The sequence below is a fragment of the Triticum aestivum genome, chromosome 5A, assembly GCF_018294505.1.
Source record: "Triticum aestivum cultivar Chinese Spring chromosome 5A, IWGSC CS RefSeq v2.1, whole genome shotgun sequence".
NCBI lineage: Eukaryota > Viridiplantae > Streptophyta > Magnoliopsida > Poales > Poaceae > Triticum > Triticum aestivum.
The window spans coordinates 8158981-8184150 of record NC_057806.1 but is presented as its reverse complement, the minus strand read 5'-3'; the positions used below and the strand labels follow the sequence as shown (position 1 = coordinate 8184150).

General features: G+C 43.1%; 2 long non-coding RNA genes across 2 annotated transcripts; both read right to left on the bottom strand.

Moving 5' to 3' along the window:
- Positions 1–2341: 2341 nt before the first annotated feature.
- On the bottom strand, positions 2342–5205 carry LOC123106318 (uncharacterized). The gene is made up of 6 exons (XR_006451296.1): positions 5004–5205; positions 3961–4884; positions 3654–3746; positions 3445–3522; positions 3251–3338; positions 2342–2804 (listed from the first exon to the last, which is right to left on the bottom strand). It is a non-coding gene; the product is annotated as an uncharacterized lncRNA (long non-coding RNA).
- A 5731-nt stretch (positions 5206–10936) lies between these two features.
- LOC123106319 (uncharacterized) lies at positions 10937–12007 on the bottom strand. The gene is made up of 4 exons (XR_006451297.1): positions 11929–12007; positions 11665–11795; positions 11132–11249; positions 10937–11029 (listed from the first exon to the last, which is right to left on the bottom strand). It is a non-coding gene; the product is annotated as an uncharacterized lncRNA (long non-coding RNA).
- Between the last annotated feature and the right edge of the window lie 13163 nt (positions 12008–25170).

Sequence of the window (25170 nt, the reverse complement as noted above, 5' to 3'; positions counted from 1 at the left end):
CGCCCGTTCCGTCGTCTGGCCCTGCCTCGTCACTGCCAGGCGCTGTTGCACTGTCACCTGATGCCTCGCCGGCCTCTTTGGTTCCACCACGACCGGCTGCTGTTGCTCAGAGACCGCATACACGCAGCAGGTCTGGCATTTTCTGTCCCAAGCAACGCAAAGATGGGACGGTGGCATGGCTTGCGGCATGTGTTGCTCATCTAAAGGAAGATCCTACGGCTGAACCGCGTCATTTTCAGGCTGTGAGAGGAAGGAGAAGTTCTGGTGCGTCTCTCTGAGAGGAGCGACCTCCCTTTTATAGGCGCAATAGAATTAGACATCGGCTCGTCTCATTCCCGCGGCGAGGCGGGCGGCGGAGGAGGAGCGCGCGTGGATATCCCTCTTGTTCTCATGCTCGTACAAGTGGGGAAAGAACCTCCCTTATAAGGAGGTCCAACTCCTACTAAACTAGCAATGTGGGACTAAACTTTAGTAGTATCCCTTGCCTTGCACAAATGGGCTAAGTGGGCCTCTAGGATTTATTAGGAATTTCTGAAATAGTTATTGGACTGCCTAAAATAGACTAAATTCCAGCAGTCTCCGCCTCCATTATGCACTAGTCGGCCGCCGCAAGACGGTTCTCGATTCGATTAGGTCAACAGGCAACAGTTAGGTGTATATCAGGGAATTATTCTCCTAGTACTTAATAAGAAGAGTAATAATGGGGGATTCATTATTTCGGATCTGGGCCGAGAATTTTGTGCTTGCGATGAACACAGCTAAGCTAAGCAGTTTTTTTTTGGCATCACTATGCATCATTTTGCTTCCTATCGGACCGTTGGATCAAGTAGTCAGGCGAAGGCCCGGGTGAGATTTGCTGATTTGTTTAACTGCTTTTAGATGTCCTTTTGTTATTAGGGATTAGGGAGACTGGTATAGGATCTCACATTCAGTGACATCAACCACAAAATTTAATATTTAGATATTTCAAAAAATTCTAAAATTATTTGCCAATATACATGCGGGACATGTCTACAACTCCGGAAAAATCAGGTCAAAACTCGATAGAGATTCAAAAAAGACAAATTAGAATGCGACAACCTTTGGTGAATCAACAATCCTACACCTACACTTACGTGCCCATCTACATAAGCTTACTTCAAATTTCAAATCTACGTCTCTCCCCCACCCCCCTAAATTTCACAGGGTGGGGCCCGGACTATTTTTCCTTCCAATCAAATCACCCCAAGCCGGTTTTCATGTAGCTTTACATAAAATAATTACGTAGGTGTGGCAAAGCCTTTGGTGAATAGTACATTTAGACATTATTCACATTCAATTTTCTCTTTCTTGTTTCTATTAGTGTTGGACGAATTGGAAGCTGAATCTTTTTGAGATTATACATCAACCATTGATGTGTGTGTATTTTTTTAAATGTTTGAACATGCTTTGTATTTCTTTTTTAAATTGATCTCATTGATCGCACCTAATATGAGATCCTATACAAGTCTCCGCCGGTTCAAACTGCCCGGCCATTATTCACGCACATAAACCTACGGCCACTTTCCTTCTAATTCCGTGCTTCGGTTATTCACAAATCTAATCCTCATCTGCCCTGGGCAAGAAGAGATATGTGACATCATCATGACGTGCACGAGTAATGTAGACGAAATCCTTCTGCCTCCGATGTTCAAGATGCCACAATAGGATCACCCGACGCATGACGCCCATGTTGAACCACTCAAGGTTGCCAATCCCGTCAAGTCTTTTTAACTTCCTTCCACCTTGTTGTTCATCGCCATCACAGTATTAGCATGGTAGGATCACCCGACTTCTTCTTTGTTTTTTCGACAAAGAGTGTTTTTATTAACATAAAGTGTTTTTTATAAAAGAACACATTTATTAATTTAAAATGTAGCATCAAGCGAATACAAAACATGATGAGTAACCCTAGGCCTATGCATAATAACCAACATACATAGCAAAACACCAACAATCCGAGAAAAGATAAATAAAAAACGGTCATGTTGATAACAGTAGAGTCATATAGGACCGACGCGATGCCTATGTCAAAGGAGGTGGTGCATCGACAAGGAGATTATGTTGTCGCCCATGCCAGAGTAGTATTACCGTCCATCAGCGTGGTACTACCGCAACTGGTCTGAGGAACAGGGGAAAAACAATGTTAGAGTGGTGCCAGGGCAGAAGTACCGCAAGAAGCAGTACTATTGTTTAACATCTACCCAACAACCGTTTATGCAGAATGGGCAACAGTAGAGAGAAAATAGGCAGAAGTGGTTGCAGTAGGAAGAAGCGGAAGTTTAGTCCAAATACATGCCCTCTTTGTGTTTGTGTGGTGATCTTGGTCCACGCCCTCTCCGTTTTGTGGAACTGCTTTGCTCGTTTAACTTGAAAGACACATGTTCTCAGAACAATGTGAAAATAGCACATTTCTTGATACTCTTAAAATGGCACCTAAAATATCCCCGTGGGCATCCATACAACAACAATAATATTACATGTGGCGGGTCTTCCTTAAAGTTATTAAAAATGCCCCCCTCTTAGCGTCGAAACTCTTGGTCTTAGCTCCCCTAAATATATAGGCATATGTAAGACCTTGAAATATAGGACTTGGCTAAACAATCTTGTCTTATTATTCTAGATGTTGTCCCTCCATTGTACAAAAAGAATACTTTGAAGACATGAACCCTCATATGTAGTAGTGCAAGCACAACAAAGCGACTTGTTCGAATCCGATTCTAATTAAACTTGGACATGTTATACAGGGGGAGAAACCCCTTCTCCATTAGTGATGAGATAAAAAGCTGCAAACGGGAAAATAGCATTGTTAACAAGAAAGTTGTGCGTCCATGTAGAGATTGCCAAAAGTAGGCTTGCAAGTATAGTTCAATTTACATTCTTACACAATGTAAGGCACCTCTAGGCTAGTGCTAAGAATCACAAGGCATAAACATACCAACAAGTGCATGCATTTTCTTGTCCCAAAACAATGTCATTTGCAAAACAAAAGTCAAATATGGATGCTTATTTGGCATAACAATGAATGAAGTACATTCAAAAAAACTCCAAAATCATGATTTATATACTACTTTTAAATTGCGACATTTAAAACATCTGAAGGGTTGAGATATGATTGCACAGTATATAAAAGCAAATATACGAAAAAATGGGTGCACATAACTTGAGATTCATAGCTGACAATCCAAAGAAAATATAGATGGCACTAGGTTGTAAAAGGAGAGATGTGTACCTCGTTCAACGACTTCTCGGTGATCCGATATATTTACATTTAAATGTTTTTCCCTCCAAAGACGGTTGTTCGTGTGAAATACTCGGACCTATAGAGTTCATGCGACTATTTGTCAATGCTAATATTTTGCAAAGCATTATTTTATATGAAGAAATGGGCGACACAGGTTGATCAGAACACAATTTCAAACTTACAGAAATTTCCACTTTGGTAGTAATGTCATTTCCCCCATGAAAACTGCCCATTGATATACTCAACAATTTTTTCTCCAACTGACAAGAGCAGCAAAAAAGTAAGAAATTACAAGGACAAAAACAAAAGTACTCCCTCTGGTCCGGAGTAATAGAAAGTCCACTAATTATTTTTGTTTTTGTTTAAAACCTAATAAAAGCGCAGTGCGCACCTCAATTCTGGTTGAAATGCTTTCTCCATCAATGCTTCCAATAATATCACCTACTTGGATACCAACTTTCTCAGCTTGAGATCCCATTGACACCTAAGGTTTAACTGAAAATAATTAATTATTCGATAACATGCATGAGAAGATCACGGTAAAACATAATCGCAGTACTATTCCTAAGGCAACTGGAAAGAGGGGGGGGGGGGAGCAAATCTACTGAAGTGACAAATAATTTTCATCCACCTTACCTATAGGTGCTGTCATATATACGTAGCAAGATAAAAAAAAAGCAAAGCGACCAATTGTATACCTCTTCAACTAGAAGACCGTCATCAATGTCTAGCTTGCGCAATATGTACTCAACATAAGAGGGATTTAGAAACTTGAGGGCCTTAAACTTCAATCCAAGATGGGGCCGAGGGATGCACCTACAATCAGTTTTAGCTATAGAAATATGATTCCTTCAATTAAACATCATTTACACACCATCGATATAAAAAGTAGTAAAACACTCATAATCATCTCAACGATCAACAAATTCTCCCCTATAATGGTAATGTCGTGAAAAATCTTACAATATGCTCCTATCCACCATGCCCCCTTTGAAGTTCCACCCTGGTCTATAGTGTCACTCACACATGATGTTGTAAAACAAATACTTCCACCGATCCAAATTAAATGCTGGACACTTAGTACAACTATAGTACAAAGTTGTACTAAGTGTGAGTCAATTAATTTAGATCGGAGGGAGTACATAAATGTATCAAATATTATAAACACAGAGCATGATAACAATCAAATTTTGACCAATCAAAATGTAGGCTTTCTCTCTATTGATGAGGTCATACATGTAGTCCAACTACATACAACAAGAACAAAAAAAGGAGAAAGAATGCATTAGCCAGCATTGTCATAAAACCGAGGAAGAATGCATACCCGAAATTCCTCCAGAGTTCCATGCACCTATTCAAAATGAAAAAAGGAACAAAGAACCCATGTTTACAATCATTGATCATCCCCACAACCTTTCCATCAAAGTCAATGACCGGCGCTCCACCATCGTCGGACTAAAGGATATGTATATAAATGTCCTTATATAATAAACAAAAACAAAATAGTGTGAACGAATTAGAAAATAGAAGGCCAAGCTTACATGTAACTCAGTGGGAAATGATGCATATAAAGTATATCCCGGTCCATTCCGCGCACTCTCTCTCCTCCGTGTCTCCGCCTCCTGCACATATGCTTTTTTGAGTAATATGGAGTTGTTGGAGCATTTGCCTCACAATAAATAGTGAAAGAAAAAACAAGAGCGAAATCTCGCATAGCAGTCAAGATAAAATATTTTTGTACCTCGTATTTTTTATCTCGACAAAAATACACGAAGTCACCTTGCGTCACCTTGCCAAGAGTTATCCTTAAAATCAAATTTCCATCTCTTCCGAGCTGCAAAGCCTGCTGACCACTGTTGAACGTGTCAGCGAAAGAGGCTACTTGAACACTCCGATCCATTGCAATCTTAAGGAAAGCAAGGTCATAATGCTCCTGGTGATAGAGCAGACGGCTTCTCCTCGCGATCTGCAGCAAGATGAGAAGGATCTCTTTCTCTTAGAAAGTGCAAGAGCAGAAGGATGGGAGACGGGGGGGAGGAAGAGAGGGATGACCTCGTTTATCATGGAATTTGTCTTGGGCGAGCTTGTAGGCGGCGAGGATATGCGGGTTGGCGCGCATGTCTACCTCCTTGGGGAGGTAGGGCTCGCGGAGCGGAGACGAGATCTCCAACTCCTCGTCGCCACCGTTGCCGTCGTCTTCCTCCGTCGCCAGAGTGGTCCTCATCTTCTTGGCGTCCCTCTCCTCGTCCTGCACGTCGGCACCGCCGGTGGTCTTGGATCGCTCCTCCGGCGATCGGGTCGCAGCAGCCGTGTCCGCCGCCATCGCTAAGAGCAGATCGAGCAGTAGTCGGCAGCCGCGATCGAGGATGGTGATCGATTAGATTGAGTCAACAGCTAACCGACCACTAGCCTGGGAACCAATCAATCAGGAAGAGCAATAACCGGGATCCGTAACTGATTAATTTGGTGGGTCATACTATATGTTTGTGATTTCGGGTCCACATGCATATGCATGCACGACGTAGCAACACACATCGGACCAGGACTAGCTCCAGCTCGACATGTTCAGTTTACTTTCACGGTGCATTTTCCAGATGATTTTTCACTCTGAATTCGGGTCTGCAATGAAAAGTTCACCTCTTCCACTATCATGGTTTCCTGGCAGTGCATCCAGCTTTTCTTTGTTGAATCCCATGCAGAAGAAGCGCCACCAGCATAGGTGGAAACACACGCAAACAAAGTAATATATGCACATTACGTGGTATTCTTTTTTAACTAACACCTATACTAATGGTTCCCTAATTATTAATTAATATTAATAATTAATTAATTTTTTTAATAAAGGAGCTATCGCTTCTGCCCGCCCGCTCACCGTCCTAATACGCTTCCCGTACCTAAATATCGTTCGTAATACGCTTTCGTACCTAAAAATCGCTTCGTTCAGTGTTTCTGCCGATACAAGAACGACTCGCTTGGTTTGTTTTAGGTTACTAGGCCAGGACTCTTATGGGCCAAACAGCCCAACCGCAGCTAAGGGAAAAAGTCTGAGCCCTGGGACTCTTACGGGGTCACTCTCGATCTCTCCCTCTCCCGAATGACCCCGGCCGGTAACCTCCCCATCTGCTCTGTTATTCTCAGAACTTTCTCGCCGGATCCGCTCGTCGGCGTGGCTGCCATCAGAACTTCTTCCTCATATCACGATTTCATGCGCTATGCATCCTGCTTGCCCATAGCAACAGCAACACCATCACCTTTGATTGGAATTACCTTATTAGTGAATTTGGTTTGATTGGAATTACCTTATTTGTGCAATTTGGTCAAGCGTGTTCACGTATGATGCCACTGAGCCTGGGAATGAGGTGGATTGATCCTGCCTAGGCACCAGCTCCTGTGATTAGATGGAAATCAGAGTGTATGATTTATTCTTACAGAAAACTTTTCATGCAAACTGGATGTCCTCATGTGTGCTTTCAGTACCATGATTGCAACTCATTTCAGCAAATTATGTAAGGGCCAAAAACAGACATGCTGCTGCAGATGTACTACTTCTTCAGTTACATGAATATATAGAGCTAAAAATATAGTATTCTATAACTGATTTTGGAGTGTCGCACTGTCAATTTCAATAAATCTGCATTACAAGCTAAAGGTGTGCTATCTAATACAGATCAATGAACAGATCCTTCAAAGTACCAGTTGTAATGCAGCAGCCGGCCATATATTGGTACAAAGAAACCATATAAACTGGATTCAGTCACAAAAAAGATCATGTCCATATACGTTCTCTTATCTCTTGGTGTGGATTTTCTTTACGAACTTACTTGGTGTGAAATTACGTTCCTGCTTTAATAGCCAAATCAATATCAACAGCTATATATTCCAGTATTTACTCCTTTCCACTTCTGTTCTACTAATGTGTGCCTACTTTTGTACAATGCTTTTAACTGAAATTGGTTGGTCATGCAGACAGTAGGTGCACGAGCCCATGGCCGGTTGCACCGGCAATCGGGCTGGAGCGCACAATAGTGACATCAACCTGACTGCTGGCTGTTAAGCATCGTCTTCGACGTCCATACTACCACACATCTTATTTAGTTTGACCTTCCCTGAGGATGAGGGCTTCGTGTCTCACATGATAGTGTTCTCTCCCAATCTCATGAGGCTACCACAATCATGAGCCATCATGTTCATTAGGGAAATAGAGGTTCAGAAAAAGAAGATGGTTTGGGGAAACGCGAATATGTTGGAGGCATAGTAAAGCTGCAGATCTAAATGCGTGGAAGATATCTCCTGCAGTTTTGATTCATTTTTATTCAGGTAACTGCTCCAGGTGAGAATGATATGCTGCTGGTCATGCCAAAGGGTGTGATACATTTTTTTTGATGATAGTATGAATTGATTGATGATGCATCACAAGTAGCACAAGTTCTGCAGTATCCATTTCAGTAAGAAGTTTGCATTGAGTAATTATTTTCAAGAAGAAGCTTACCATGCACAACTAGCTAGCGAATACTTTCATTCTTCGGTGGAAGATATAGTATATAATTACCTTGAGCACATCCATACAAGATTTTCTAGCATCAAGTATTGTTCATGGTTCACTCATAATGTGTGTTCTGTCCACTTTTCAACTTAATTTTATTAAAATTTCTTGTTATCACTGCAGGAGGTGCACCAGAGTCAACGAGGGAAGTCTGCATTGCAGACTGTGTTAACTGTTCCAGATTTTATCAACATTAAATTGTGCATTGCCATTGCCATTGCCATTTCTTGCATCACCTACCTTGAAGTTGAGAGGATTGATTTTTCTGCAATTGTTCGATTGGAAGTAAAAAAATCAACTCTGCATGCTTACATGAAGCTAGATTCCTGAAAATTAGCTGTTTTCACACAGTATATCAGTATTTTGTTTCCCGGTCTAACAAAAGATGTGTCTGAGCCTGACACAAGAGTTTGGCTAATATGCAGTATGACTCATTAGTAGTATTTTCTTAGACATGTTGAATCATTCCTCTATCCCAGTATTCAAAATTTACATATTGTGATATTGTCACAACTGTCAAGTGTAGGTTCCGCAACCAAGCAGAAGCTGTCACCAAAGGTCAAGGTGGAAATAGGTAAAACCGGTATTTACATGTTACACATCTGCATCCGTAGGATGAACTGCCACAGACTCCTGACCAACTATCCCACACACACGACTCTTTAAAAGGATGTACTTCACTGTCTCTCCATGTCGTGTTTTATTCCATCCCAGATTTCATGGTTCCATCCACACTGGATTCCCAACAAGGAGAACGTGATTCGGTCCATCTATGCCTTCCCCTTCTCATATTCAAGGCTTTGCATTACAGGATGATTGATGCGTCAGATGAGGATCCACAATAATATGAAGGAAGCGACATCGGTAGTTGAGGCTGTCAAGTGGAGGAATATATTGGATTGGTGGTGGCACACAAATCACACTCTAAATCCAATTGGAGTTCATCTATTCTACCATATCCCCCATCCTAAATCCCTCTGTTATCAGGTTGTTGGATTTATAGCACAAATCACACTAGGCATTTGTAAGATGAAGAAATATAGTATTTGACAAAATGATTGTGTATTCGTCTTTTGGATGTAGTTCCTTCCATTGTACAAAAATACACTTGGAAGACATGAAGCAGCGCAAACGCAACATAGTCACTCCGAGTCAGAGTTCGAGTCTGAGTCAACTTGTTCAGGTGACATCGCAGCAGAAAACCCTTCTCCATTAGTGACAGGATAATAAGCTACAAAAGAAAACAAATAGCATTGTTAAAAAGAAGGTCGTATATATATGTATACTGCCAAATGTACACATGCAAGTACAGTTCAATATACATTCTTACATAATGGCATGGACCTATAAGCTAGTGCTAGGAATCGTACGGCATCGACATACCAACAAGTGCATGCATTATCTCAGTCCAAAAGCAATGCCAAGTGGATGCAAAAAATCAGACATGCATGGATGCTTTGCACTAAAAGCATATTACTCTAAATTAGTGATACACATAATAAATCTACTAATTTAGTGAAAACAAATTTCTCCATAGTATGTTAACCATCATGGCTATAAATACGAAAATCACAAAAAGGACCAACTAGGTAGTACACGTTCAGTTACAACTTCCCCTTCGGTAGTAACAATGGAATTTCACAAACTATGAGTGCAGTTGAGTATCATAGCTAGGCAGCTCATGAAAAATTCTAGGTTAGTAGTAGTGGAGCAGCACAAAAAGCATCGCCTAAATACTTAGCACGCACAATGCAAGCTAACTATACCAAAGAATTAAAAAAACAAGAATAATTCCCTGAGACCCCACTTCTTGGGGCAAGACTTGCAACTGACAAAAAACATTACACAACAAGATGGGAGCTATACAAGAAGATAGATCCTTTGGAGTATCAGGATGCAATTACTAAGGTTTATGGGTTTTCTAATCTCGGCATTTAAATGAGCATTATATGATAATTTGTGGGAAAGCATAGCTATTAGCATAAAAAAACTAGTAAGCAAATCTAGATAGACATGCATTCATGTGAGACGGTGAAAAAATATTTGATGATTCGTGATTTGAAAGGAATAATAATGTATGACTGCACAATATAAACAAACTATATGTAGAAAAGGGATGCAAATAGCTTGGAATTCAGAGTTCACAATCGACATAGTCCTTCCTTCCTTGAAAGAGTGTACATCCAACTTTGTTGGAGGATCAAACTATCTCAAAGTTTGACTGAGTTTGTGCAAAAATATACCATTGTTTGTGAAAGCAAACAGGTATATGATGAAAATATATTTTATCATGAATCTAATTCTACTAATTTGATGGCATAAATATTGAAGTATTATTGTATAAATATGGTCAAAGATAAAGAACTTTGACTTCCGACAAAGTTGGAAGTACACTGTTTTAAGGACAGAGGGAGTAAACTTTACACAGGACTAGGTTAAAAACAGACTTGTATACCTTGTTCAATAACTTCTTTACGATCAAATACATTTACAGTTAAATTTATTGTCCTCCGGAGACATTTGGCTGTGTGAAATACCCGGATCTATACAGTCATGAGACTATTTTTTCAATACAAATATTTTACAAAGAAACATTTTGTATGAACAAATGGATGGCACAGATCCAGCAAAACATGATTTCAAACAGAAGTTCAAACTTACTGAAACATCAACTTCGAGATTTCCTCTATTAAAATTGCCCATGCATATGCTCAACAACTTGTTTTCCAACTAATAATAGCAACACAAAGTAAAAAAAACAATCACAAGAAAAAAGTAATATATCACCAATAGAAATTGGCATACATATTATTGATTTTAAAAATCTAATACTCCCTCTGTCTAGGTTTATAAGTCATCTTAGGTTGTGCACCGCGACCAAGGCGGAGGGGAAAACGAGAGAACTTATTGTTTTTTTGCGAATTAATTGCATTGCATGCAATGAACTAACCACTGTCGTGTTTGGTAGTCTCAAGTCATTGAAAGCATGCACGGTCCACATTTCTTATTGGTTGATATGTCATGAAAGAAGAAACGAGGTGGGAGTTAATGTACCGTGCCTAAGTGTTTAGGGATTATTTGATTTTCGTAAGGTGACTTATACACCTAGACGGACGGAGTAGTACACATACCTCAAGTGTCGTAGAGATGCGTTCTCCATTAATGCAATCAATAATATCACCTACTCGGATTTCAATTTTCTCAGCATGGGATCCTGCTGACATCTAAGGTTTGATTGTCAATAATTATAACATGCACGAGAGGCAATGCCGAGAAATACAATAGAAAGTCAAATAAAGCAAAAGAAGAACAAAAATATATTATACCTCTTCAACAACAAGACCGTCATCAATGTTTAACTTCCGCCATATGTACTCACCACGAGTGGGATCTAGAAACTTGATGGCCTCAAATTGCAACCCAAGGTGGGGCCGAAGGATGCACCTACAAAATCGTAACATGATTTTGGATCAAGACATCAAAATAAGATTGCTTCGGCTAAAAGACACATTTATGTTAAAAAAAACATAGCAGTCAATGAAGTTTTATTTATGCACTATTGAAATAATTAGTATTAACACATTCAAAAATCATTTCGGTGATCAACACTCTTTCTCCTATAAAGGTATCATCGTGAATCATCTTACTGTCATACAACGCTCCACCTAGCAACCGTTCGAAGTTCCTCTCCCAGTTATTGTCACTCACACATGATTTTGTAAATCAAATACAAAAATACATGACAGAAGTCACATGTATTGATGAGGTCATATGTATTGTTCAAGTACCAACAACAAGTTGATAAAATGATGAAGGCATTAGTTAAAAACATTGCCTAAAACTGAGCGATAATGCATACCCAAAATTCCTCCACAAATCCATGCACCCATTCAAAACAGAAGAAGGAACAAAAGGCCCTCTTCTACAACCGTTGAACATCCCCACAACCTTTCCATCAAAGTCAATAACTGGCCCTCCGCAACCGTCGTCCTAGAATGTATGTATAGAATTTTATTATAGTTGTAATGAACAAAATGTGTCAATGAATTGAGAATTGAAGGTCAAAATTACATTAATATAACTACTTAGTAGTGATGCATATAAAGTAGAATCTCACGCTTACCTTAGGTATGTATGTACTCTTCCCCCTCCATGCTCTCTCTCTCTTCCGTTCTTCCTCCTCCTGTGCATATGGCCTTTTGAGTAATAAAGTTTGTGCTTGTGGGGCTTTTGCCTCATAGTAAATAGTCAAAACAAAAAAGAATGTAGAATCTTAGTCATGTATAATATACTCCCTCCGTTCCAAATTACTCGTCGCAGAAATGGATGTATCTAGAACTAAAATACATCTAGATACATCCATACCTGCGACAAGTAATTCGGAATGGAGGGAGTATATAGTATTGCATACCTCATATTCGTTATCTTGGGAAAAGTACAGGAAGTGGTGTCCTGCTTTCCGTTTCACTTTGCCATGGGTTATCTTTAGATCCAAATTTTCTTCTCTTGCAAGCAACAAAGTCACTTGACCATTGTTGACTGTGTCAGCAAAAGAGGCTAGTTGAACACGTTGATCCATTGCAACCATAAAGAAAGCAATGTCGTAATGCTCCTGGTGATAGAGCAGGCGGCCCTCCGCAGTGGTTTCATCGAGCAAGTGAACAATAACCTAAAACAAGACGTCACAGGAAATAAGACTTCGAAAAAGCGAAGTGTGTTATTTTTTGTGGTTCAGTACTCACTTGAGCGTCGCGATGATACAGGTACTGGTCTTTGCACCGCCGGTGGCTTTTGACCAATGGCTTTTTGGCACGGATCAGATGTGCGGTCGTCAACACGACGCCCTTTCGGCTCCCCTCATCCCAATTGATCCAGACACCAGCGGACCGTGCCAGCGGCTCGCCACCTAATTAAGGATCCGTGCAGCTATATATCAGCAAGGTTTCATGGCGATCCTTGGCAAGAGAGGCCGCATGACATGCATGCATGAAGCAGATGGTAACGTCGCGCGTGTGTACCGCGAAAGGAGGAGAGGCCGATGAGGGATCTGGCGGCGGAGAGGACTGCCTTCTTCGCGGAGTCCGGCATGGCGAGGAGCGGCTTTTCGAAGTAATGGCGCGTGGGCAGCAGCTTCTCCACGCGATCTGATCCAAGATCGCAAGGATGAGAGTGAGAAAGAGGGGGTGGGGGTGGGGATGGGAGGGGGGGGGGGGGGACCTTGTTTTGAGAGAATGCGGCTTCGGCGAGCTCGTACGCGGCGAATATCTCCGGGTAGGCATGCCTGTCCATTAGCTCGTCGGGGATGTAGGGCTGAAGGGGCGGAGATGGGATCTCCAGCTCCTCCTCCCTGCCGTCGGCGGCGGCTTCCTCCGTCGCCAGATTTGTCTTCATCTTCTTGGCTTCCCTATCTTCCTCGTGCTCCACGTCGTCGCCGCTGCGTGTCGTCCTGGATCGCTCCGGCGATCGGGTAACCGCCTTGTCCGCCGCCATGGAGAAGAGAAGAGCAGAACAGTAGTCGACCGCCGCAACCATGGGGAATTGTTTAAGAAGAGTAATAATCGGGATCAGTTGCTGATTTGGTGGGTGCTTTAATTTGGGACTAGTAACTAACACCACATGCATCACATAGGAATTGGAGGGTGTCCGAACTCGTAAAGCATCAAAATGAAAATCTCCTTGCGATGAACAAAGAACGTAACTAACCTGAGCAGGGATTTGATAGGATTAGCAGCTACCACATTGTGGCTCTTTCTTGCGGCCGACCTGCCGTGCCGCGGTAGCAAAAAATGTGGTTCAGGTTTTCCATTTGCATGGTAAGTTGCCTAATATTGGCCACGATGGTTATATGTAAGTCGCCTGAATTTGAAATTTGGGTCGGCCCATTTTCGAGTGAAGGAACGAAGCACAGGAGTAAAGGAAGAAGCTCACCTTGCCGGAGAAGAAACCTCATTATCTATCTTAGGATGACAAAGATCCCATTATCTATCTTAGGGTGCAGGCTATCTCATTATCTGTCTTAGGGATGTCAAGGAGGGGGAGGGGGTGCAGGTTCACCGGGAAAAATGGTGCATGGCCGGGGTTATAGGGATGGCTGGGGGCGGCAAGCCGGCAACACGGCGGTGGGTGGACGGTTGAGTGGAGGGCGAGGCGATGAGGCTTGCATGGGAGAGATTAGCCTGGCAGTGGCTCGGTGGTTCTAAGCTAGAAGATGATGGTTGGAGGTTGAAGACACGCATCTGGCTGTCTATTTTCCATCGGACGGCTAGAAACCAATTGACTGACCCAAATTAGATTTCCAGTCGACTAATTTCTAGCCGGTCCCAATATTGTCTATAAAAATACGGTAATGCTAAAATCCGGCGTTAGATTTTAAGCATGGCAAATCAAACGTTTTTATGGTAAATTTAGTTGGCGTGAGGATGACAAATTTAGTTTGCGAGCATGACAATTTCCTAGCAAAAAAAATGAACTGAGCCAGATTTTATATAGTTGCTAACTAAACTTGCCATCCTTGGCAAAGACAAATTGCCATAAAAATCTTCGATTTGCCATAGTAAAAAATCTGACATCAAATTTGTAGCGGGCTCCTAGAAATATACCTAGAGTTGGCAAAGCCCCCCCCCCTCCCCCGCGTCATCACCACCTTACCTCGATGATCTCATCAGATGACTATTCGCCTTGTTTACCATGTGCCGCCAATGGTCTCGTGCGGTCCTGGTGGTCCCCACACCCTCTGTAGCGATGATGGACGTGGTGCTTGCAGGCGGCAACCCATTGATGTGGATTTGCTCGTGCTTCGGGTAGTTGCGTGTCCTGGATGGATGTGTGCGCGGATGACTGTGGTCATCCACTCCCTTGTTAGTGCTGGTTGTTGGGGCATGTCAGCTTTAGCTTGGGGCTCAAGTTATGTTCTTCCGACAACTATGGTGTCTCTGGCATCCTTCCTCCTTCTTATGAGCAGTCTGTTGATCTGGTATCTATGGGGTCTGTGCCGTGAATGCTCACTTGTGTCGCTTTGGTTGACATCATGAGTGGTGGTGAAGCGGCTAGGCTAGCTCATTTTCAGTGACTTGCCCTCAGCCCTCAGAATTTTCATATCGGTTGACTGGGATTTTTTAATGTGTGGCCTAAGGAGACTCCCGTTGCTGTTAGGGCCGAAGCTAAAGGCTCATGGTTTCTCTGAACCTTTCGCTAGCACCCCCATGTTCGTAGTTCTCCTCTCTTTGCTAGATCACTACATGTCTCTTGCAAGACTGTTGAGAAAAAATGTCTCTGTTTTGCTTTGCCTTCTCGGCCACATGCTAGTCTGTGGACGGCTAGAGTGTACGCGCTTCACTTCTATTTGATGTCGCACATGTTGTAGCCACCTCCTTGCCTCAGATTATGTCTTAGATCGCTCATGTCCCATCGCTTATGAGGGTTGACTTGGAGGGAACCAATGCAAGCCATTCTGGAGTTTCAAGTTGGTTCGGTCGCTTGATTGTTGAGGTTATTGCTCTAGAACAAGAAGTCTTGCCCGATATGGTGCGAACGATGATGAAACCCTTTGCGTCATTCTCCGCCTTATAGGCGTTATCATGGAAGTTACACTTGTCATGTTCTCTTATGTGTAGGTGAAAACCTAGATCCTTTGGGTTGGGCAACGATGGCACTTTGGTGTGGTGGCCTCCTTGGAAATGTTGATTTTTAAGGGTTGGCTATCGGGGAGTAGGGAGGCCCCCACAAACGTGTCTTTTCTTCCTCTATTTATCTCTCTCACCAGGTGGGTCCATGTTGGAAATATGCCCTAGAGGCAATAATAAATTAGTTACTATAATATTTCCTTGTTCATGATAATCGTTTATTATCCATGCTAGAATTGTATTGATAGGAAACTCAGATACATGTGTTGATACATAGACAACACCATGTCCCTAGTAAGCCTCTAGTTGACTAGCTCGTTGATCAATAGATGGTTACGGTTTCCTGACCATGGACATTGGATGTCGTTGATAACGGGATCACATCATTAGGAGAATGATGTGATGGACAAGACCCAATCCTAAGCCTAGCACAAGATCATGTAGTTCGTATGCTAAAGCTTTTCTAAATGTCAAGTATCATTTCCTTAGACCATGAGATTGTGCAACTCCCGGATACCGTAGGAGTGCTTTGGATGTGCCAAACGTCACAACGTAACTGGGTGGCTCTAAAGGTACACTACAGGTATCTCCGAAAGTGTCTGTTGGGTTGGCACGAATCGAGACTGGGATTTGTCACTCCGTGTAAACGGAGAGGTATCTCTGGGCCCACTCGGTAGGACATCATCATAATGTGCACAATGTGATCAAGGAGTTGATCACGGGATGATGTGTTACGGAACGAGTAAAGAGACTTGCCGGTAACGAGATTGAACAAGGTATCGGGATACCCACGATCAAATTTCGGGCAAGTACAATACCGCTAGACAAAGGGAATTGAATACGGGATTGATCGAATCCTCGACATCGTGGTTCATCCGATGAGATCATCGTGGAACATGTGGGAACCAACATGGGTATCCAGATCCCGCTGTTGGTTATTGACCGGAGAACGTCTCGGTCATGTCTGCATGGTTCCCGAACCCGTAGGGTCTACACACTTAAGGTTCGATGACGCTAGGGTTATAGAGATATTAGTATGCGGTAACCCGAAAGTTGTTCGGAGTCCCGGATGAGATCCCGGACGTCACGAGGAGTTCCGGAATGGTCCGGAGGTAAAGATTTATATATGGGAAGTCTTGTTTTGGTCGCCGGAAAAGTTTCGCGCATTATCGGTATTGTACCGGGAGTGCCGAAAGGGGTCCGGGGGTCCACCAAGGGGGTCCACCTGCCCCGGGGGCCACATGGGCTATAGGGGTGTGCGCCTTGGCCTATATGGGCCAAGGGCTGAAGGAAATATGCCCTAGAGGCAATAATAAAGTTATTATTTATTTCCTTATATCATGATAAATGTTTATTATTCATGCTAGAATTGTATTAACCGGAAACATAATACATGTGTGAATACATAGACAAACTTAGTGTCACTAGTATGCCTCTACTTGACTAGCTCGTTAATCAAAGATGGTTATGTTTCCTGACCATGAACAAAGTGTTGTTATTTGATTAACGAGGTCACATCATTAGTTGAATGATCTGATTGACATGACCCATTCCATTAGCTTAGCACCCGATCGTTTAGTATGTTGCTATTGCTTTCTTCATGACTTATACATGTTCCTATGACTATGAGATTATGCAACTCCCGTTTGCCGGAGGAACACTTTGTGTGCTACCAAACGTCACAACGTAACTGGGTGATTATAAAGGAGCTCTACAGGTGTCTCCAATGGTAGATGTTGGGTTGGCGTATTTCGAGAATAGGATTTGTCACTCCGATTGTCGGAGAGGTATCTCTGGGCCCTCTCGGTAATGCACATCACATAAGCCTTGCAAGCATTGCAACTAATGAGTTAGTTGCGGGATGATGTATTACGGAACGAGTAAAGAGACTTGCCAGTAACGAGATTGAACTAGGTATTGGATACCGACGATCGAATCTCGGGCAAGTAACATACCGATGACAAAGGGAACAACGTATGTTGTTATGCGGTCTGACCGATAAAGATCTTCGTAGAATATGTAGGAGCCAATATGGGCATCCAGGTCCCGCTATTGGTTATTGACCGAAGACGTGTCTCGGTCATGCCTACATTGTTCTCGAACCGTAGGGTCCGCACGCTTAACGTTACGATGACAGTTATTATGAGTTTATGCATTTTGATGTACCGAAGATTGTTCGGGGTCCCGGATGTGATCATGGACATGACGAGGAGTCTCGAAATGGTTGAGACATAAAGATTGATATATTGGAAGCCTATGTTTGGATATCGGAAGTGTTCCGGGTGAAATCGGGATTTTACCGGAGTACCGGGAGGTTACCGGAACCCCCCGGGAGCTATATGGGCCTTAGTGGGCTTTAGTGGAAAGGAGAAAGGGTCAGCCCAAGGAGGGCTGCGCGCCTCCCCCCTCCCCTAGTCCTATTAGGACAAGGAGAGGTGGCCGGCCCCCCTCTCTCTCTTTCCCCCCTCAAGGAATCCTATTCCAACTAGGATTGGGGGGGGGGGGGAATCCTACTCCCAGAGGGAGTAGGACTCTCCTCGCGTGCCCTCCCTTGGCCGGCCAGCCTCCCCCCCTCTAGTCCTTTATATACGGAGGCAGGGCACCCCAAAGGACACAGAAGTTGATCCTTGAGATCGTTCCTTAGCCGTGTGCGGTGCCCCCTGCCACCATATTCCACCTCGTTCATATTGTAGCGGTGCTTAGGCGAAGCCCTGCGACGGTAGTACATCAAGATCGTCACCACGCCGTCGTGCTGACGGAACTCCTCCCCGACGCTTTGCTGGATCGGAGCCCGGGGATCGTCATCGAGCTGTACGTGTGCTAACTCGGAGGTGCCGGAGTAACAGTGCTTGGATCGGTCGGATCGGGAAGACGTACGACTACTTCCTCTATGTTGCGTCAACGCTTCCGCAGTCGGTCTGCGTGGGTACGTAGACAACACTCTCCCCTCTCGTTGCTATGCATCACCATGATCTTGCGTGTGCGTAGGAAATTTTTTGAAATTACTATGTTCCCCAACAGTGGCATCCGAGCCTAGGTTTTATATGTTGATTTTATATGCACGAGTAGAACACAAGTGAGTTGTGGGCGATATAAGTCATACTGCCTACCAGCATGTCATACTTTGGTTCAGCGGTATTGTTGGACGAGACGACCCGGACCAACATTACGCATACGCTTACGCGAGACCGGTTCCCCCGACGTGCCTTGCACATAGGTGGCTTGCGGGCGACTGTCTCTCCAACTTTAGTTGAACCGAGTATGGCTACGCCCGGTCCTTGCGAAGGTTAAAACAAAGTCAAATTGACAAACTATCGTTGTGGTTTTGATGCGTAGGTGAGATTGGTTCTTGCTTAAGCCCGTAGCAGCCACGTAAAACTTGCAACAACAAAGTAGAGGACGTCTAACTTGTTTTTGCAGGGCATGTTGTGATGTGATATGGTCAAGGCATGATGATGAATTTTATTGTATGAGATGATCATGTTTTGTAACCGAGTTATCGGCAACTGGCAGGAGCCATATGGTTGTCGCTTTATTGTATGCAATGCAATCGCGATGTAATGCTTTACTTTATCACTAAGCGGTAGCGATAGTCGTAGAAGCATAAGATTGGCGAGACGACAATGATGCTACGATGGAGATCAAGGTGTCGCGCCGGTGACGATGGTGATCATGATGGTGCTTCGGAGATGGAGATCACAAGCACAAGATGATGATGGCCATATCATATCACTTATATTGATTGCATGTGATGTTTATCTTTTATGCATCTTATCTTGCTTTGATTGACGGTAGCATTATAAGATGATCTCTCACTAAATTATCAAGAAGTGTTCTCCCTGAGTATGCACCGTTGCCAAAGTTCGTCGTGCCCAGACACCACGTGATGATCGGGTGTGATAAGCTCTACGTCCATCTACAACGGGTGCAAGCCAGTTTTTGCACACGTAGAATACTCAGGTTAAACTTGACGAGCCTAGCATATGCAGATGTGGCCTCGGAACACGGAGACGGAAAGGTCGAGCGTGAATCATATAGTAGATATGATCAACATAACGATGTTCACCATTGAAAACTACTCCATCTCACGTGATGATCGGTTATGGTTTAGTTGATTTGGATCACGTGATCACTTAGAGGATGAGACGGATGTCTATCTAAGTGGGAGTTCTTAAGTAATTTGATTAATTGAACTTAAACTTATCATGAACTTAGTACCTGATAGTATCTTGCTTGTTTATGTTGAATGTAGATAGATGACTCGTGCTGTTGTTCCGTTGAATTTTAATGCGTTCCTTGAGAAAGCAAAGTTGAAAGATGATGGTAGCAATTACACGGACTGGGTCCGTAACTTGAGGATTATCCTCATTGCTGCTCAGAAGAATTACGTCCTGGAAGCACTGCTAGGTGCCAGGCCTGCTGCTGGAGCAACACCAGATGTTATGAACGTCTGGCAGAGCAAAGCTGATGACTACTCGATAGTTCAGTGTGCCATGCTTTACGGTTTAGAATCGGGACTTCAACGACGTTTTGAATGTCATGGAGCATATGAGATGTTCCAGGAGTTGAAGTTAATATTTCAAGCAAGTGCCCGGATTGAGAGATATGAAGTGTCCAATAAGTTGTATAGCTGCAAGATGGAGGAGAACAGTTCTGTCAGTGAGCATATACTCAAAATGTCTGGGTATAATAATCACTTGATTCAGATGGGAGTTAATCTTCCAGATGATTGCGTCATTGACAGAATTCTCCAATCGCTGCCACCAAGCTACAAGAGCTTCGTGATGAACTATAATATGCAAGGGATGAACAAGACTATTCCCGAGCTCTTCGCAATACTGAAAGCTGCGGAGGTAGAAATCAAGAAGGAGCATCAAGTGTTGATGATTAACAAGACCACTAGTTTCAAGAAAAAGGGCAAAGGGAAGAAGAAGGGGAACTTCAAGAAGAACGGCAAGCAAGTTGCTGCTCAGGAGAAGAAACCCAAGTCTGGACCTAAGCCTGAAACTGAGTGCTTCTATTGCAAGCAGACTGGTCACTGGAAGCGGAACTGCCCCAAGTATTTGGCGGATAAGAGGGATGGCAAGGTGAACAAAGGTATATGTGATATACATGTTATTGATGTGTACCTTACTAGAGCTCGCAGTAGCACCTGGGTATTTGATACTGGTTCTGTTGCTAATATTTGCAACTTGAAACAGGGACTACGGATTAAGCGAACACTGGCAAAGGACGAGGTGACGATGCGCGTGGGAAATGGTTCCAAAGTCGATGTGATCGCGGTCGGCACGCTACCTCTACATCTACCTTCGGGATTAGTATTAGACCTAAATAATTGTTATTTGGTGCCTGCGTTGAGCATGAACATTATATCTGGATCTTGTTTGATGCGAGACGGTTATTCATTTAAATCAGAGAATAATGGTTGTTCTATTTATATGAGTAATATCTTATATGGTCATGCACCTTTGAAGAATGGTCTATTTTTTATGAATCTCGATAGTAGTGATACACATATTCATAATGTTGAAGCCAAAAGATGCAGAGTTGATAATGATAGTGCAACTTATTTGTGGCACTGCCGTTTAGGTCATATCGGTGTAAAACGCATGAAGAAACTCCATACTGATGGGCTTTAGGAACCACTTGATTATGAATCACTTGGTACTTGCGAACCGTGCCTCATGGGCAAGATGACTAAAACACCGTTCTCCGGTACTATGGAGAGAGCAACAGATTTGTTGGAAATCGTACATAAAGATGTATGTGGTCCGATGAATATTGAGGCTCGTGGCGGATATCGTTATTTCCTCACCTTCACAGATGATTTAAGAAGATATGGGTATATCCACTTAAAGAAACATAAGTCTGAAACATTTGAAAAGTTCAAAGAATTTCAGAGTGAAGTTGAAAATCATCATAACAAGAAAATAAAGTTTCTACGATCTGATCGTGGAGGAGAATATTTGAGTTACGAGTTTGGTGTACATTTGAAAAATTGTGGAATAGTTTCGCAACTCACGCCACCCGGAACACCACAGCGTAATGGTGTGTCCGAACGTCGTAATCCTACTTTATTAGATATGGTGCAATCTATGATGTTTCTTACAGATTTACCGCTATCATTTTGGGGTTATGCTCTAGAGACGGCCGCATTCACGTTAAATAGGGCACCATCAAAATCCGTTGAGACGACGCCTTATGAACTATGGTTTGGCAAGAAACCAAAGTTGTCATTTCTTAAAGTTTGGGGCTGCGATGCTTATGTGAAAAAGCTTCAACCTGATAAGCTCGAACCTAAATCGGAGAAATGTGTCTTCATAGGATACCCAAAGGAGACTGTTGGGTACACCTTCTATCACAGATCCGAAGGCAAGACATTCGTTGCTAAGAATGGATCCTTTCTAGAGAAGGAGTTTCTCTCGAAAGAAGTGAGTGGGAGGAAAGTAGAATTTGACGAGGTAACTGTACCTGCTCCCTTATTGGAAAGTAGTACATCACAGAAAACTGTTTCGGTGACACCTACACCAGTTAGAGAGGAAGCTAATGATGATGATCATGAAACTTTAGATCAAGATACTACTGAACCTCGTAGATCAACCAGAGTGGTACGGTAATCCTGTTCTGGAAGTCATGCTACTAGATCATGATGAACCTACGAACTATGAAGAAGCGATGGTGAGCCCAGATTCCGCAAAATGGCTTGAAGCCATGAAATCTGAGATGGGGTCCATGTATGAGAACAAAGTATGGACTTTGGTTGACTTGCCCGATGATCGGCAAGCAATTGAGAATAAATGGATCTTCAAGAAGAAGACTGACGCTGACGGTAATATTACTATCTATAAAGCTCGACTTGTCGGAAAAGGTTTTCGACAAGTTCAAGGGATTGACTACGATGAGACCTTCTCACCCGTAGCGATGCTTAAGTCTGTCCGAATCATGTTAGCAATTGCCGCATTTTATGATTATGAAATTTGGCAGATGGATGTCAAAACTGCATTCCTGAATGGATTTCTGGAAGAAGAGTTGTATATGATGCAACCAGAAGGTTTTGTCGATCCAAAGGGAGCTAACAAAGTATGCAAGCTCCAGCGATCCATTTATGGACTGGTGCAAGCCTCTCGGAGTTAGAATAAACATTTTGATAGTGTGATCAAAGCATTTGGTTTTATACAGACTTTTGGAGAAGCCTGTATTTACAAGAAAGTGAGTGGGAGATCTGTTGCATTTCTGATATTATATGTAGACGACATATTACTGATTGGAAATGATATAGAATTTCTAGATAGCATAAAGGGATACTTGAATAAGAGTTTTTCAATGAAAGACCTCGGTGAAGCTGCTTATATATTAGGCATTAAGATCTATAGAGATAGATCAAGACGCTTAATTGGACTTTCACAAAGCACATACCTTGACAAGATTTTGAAGAAGTTCAAAATGAATCAAGCAAAGAAAGGGTTCTTGCCTGTGTTACAAGGTGTGCAATTGAGTAAGACTCAAAGCCCGACCACTGCAGAAGATAGTGAGAAAATGAAAGATGTTCCCTATGCTTCAGCCATAGGCTCTATCATGTATGCAATGCTGTGTACCAGACCTGATGTGTGCCTTGCTATAAGTTTGGCAGGGAGGTACCAAAGTAATCCAGGAGTGGATCACTGGACAGCGGTCAAGAACATCCTGAAATACCTGAAAAGGACTAAGGATATGTTTCTCGTATATGGAGGTGACAAAGAGCTCACCGTAAGAGGTTATGTTGATGCAAGCTTTGACACTGATCCGGACGATTCTAAATCGCAAACCGGATACGTGTTTACATTAAACGGTGGAGCTGTCAGTTGGTGCAGTTCTAAACAAAGCGTCGTAGTGGGATCTACATGTGAAGCAGAGTACATAGCTGCTTCAGAAGCAGCGAACGAAGGAGTCTGGATGAAGGAGTTCATATCCGATCTAGGTGTCATACCTAGTGCATCGGGTCCAATGAAAATCTTTTGTGACAATACTGGTGCAATTACCTTGGCAAAGGAATCCAGATTTCACAAAAGGACCAAGCACATCAAGAGACGCTTCAATTCCATCCGGGATCTAGTCCAGGTGGGAGACATAGAGATTTGCAAGATACATACGGATCTGAATGTTGCAGACCCGTTGACTAAGCCTCTTCCACGAGCAAAACATGATCAGCACCAAGGCTCCATGGGTGTTAGAATCATTACTGTGTAATCTAGATTATTGACTCTAGTGCAAGTGGGAGACTAAAGGAAATATGCCCTAGAGGCAATAATAAAGTTATTATTTATTTCCTTATATCATGATAAATGTTTATTATTCATGCTAGAATTGTATTAACCGGAAACATAATACATGTGTGAATACATAGACAAACTTAGTGTCACTAGTATGCCTCTACTTGACTAGCTCGTTAATCAAAGATGGTTATGTTTCCTGACCATGAACAAAGTGTTGTTATTTGATTAACGAGGTCACATCATTAGTTGAATGATCTGATTGACATGACCCATTCCATCAGCTTAGCACCCGATCGTTTAGTATGTTGCTATTGCTTTCTTCATGACTTATACATGTTCCTATGACTATGAGATTATGCAACTCCCGTTTGCCGGAGGAACACTTTGTGTGCTACCAAACGTCACAACGTAACTGGGTGATTATAAAGGAGCTCTACAGGTGTCTCCAATGGTAGATGTTGGGTTGGCGTATTTCGAGAATAGGATTTGTCACTCCGATTGTCGGAGAGGTATCTCTAGGCCCTCTCGGTAATGCACATCATATAAGCCTTGCAAGCATTGCAACTAATGAGTTAGTTGCGGGATGATGTATTACGGAACGAGTAAAGAGACTTGCCAGTAACGAGATTGAACTAGGTATTGGATACCGACGATCGAATCTCGGGCAAGTAACATACCGATGACAAAGGGAACAACGTATGTTGTTATGCGGTCTGACCGATAAAGATCTTCGTAGAATATGTAGGAGCCAATATGGGCATCCAGGTCCCGCTATTGGTTATTGACCGGAGATGTGTCTCGGTCATGTCTACATTGTTCTCGAACCGTAGGGTCCACACGCTTAACGTTACGATGACAGTTATTATGAGTTTATGCATTTTGATGTACCGAAGATTGTTCGGAGTCCCGGATGTGATCATGGACATGACGAGGAGTCTCAAAATGGTTGAGACATAAAGATTGATATATTGGAAGCCTATGTTTGGATATCGGAAGTGTTCCGGGTGAAATCGGGATTTTACCGGAGTACCGGGAGGTTACCGGAACCCCCCGGGAGCTATATGGGCCTTAGTGGGCTTTAGTGGAAAGGAGAAAGGGTCAGCCCAAGGAGGGCTGCGCGCCTCCCCCCTCCCCTAGTCCTATTAGGACAAGGAGAGGTGGCCGGCCCCCCTCTCTCTCTTTCCTCCCTCAAGAAATCCTATTCCAACTAGGATTGGGGGCGGGGGGTTGGGGGGAATCGTACTCCCAGAGGGAGTAGGACTCTCCTGGCGCGCCCTCCCTTGGCCGGCCAGCCTCCACCCCTCTAGTCCTTTATATACGGAGGCAGGGCACCCCAAAGGACACAGAAGTTGATCCTTGAGATCGTTCCTTAGCCGTGTGCGGTGCCCCCTGCCACCATATTTCACCTCGATAATATTGTAGCGGTGCTTAGGCGAAGCCCTGCGACAGTAGTACATCAAGATCGTCACCACGCCGTCGTGCTGACGGAAC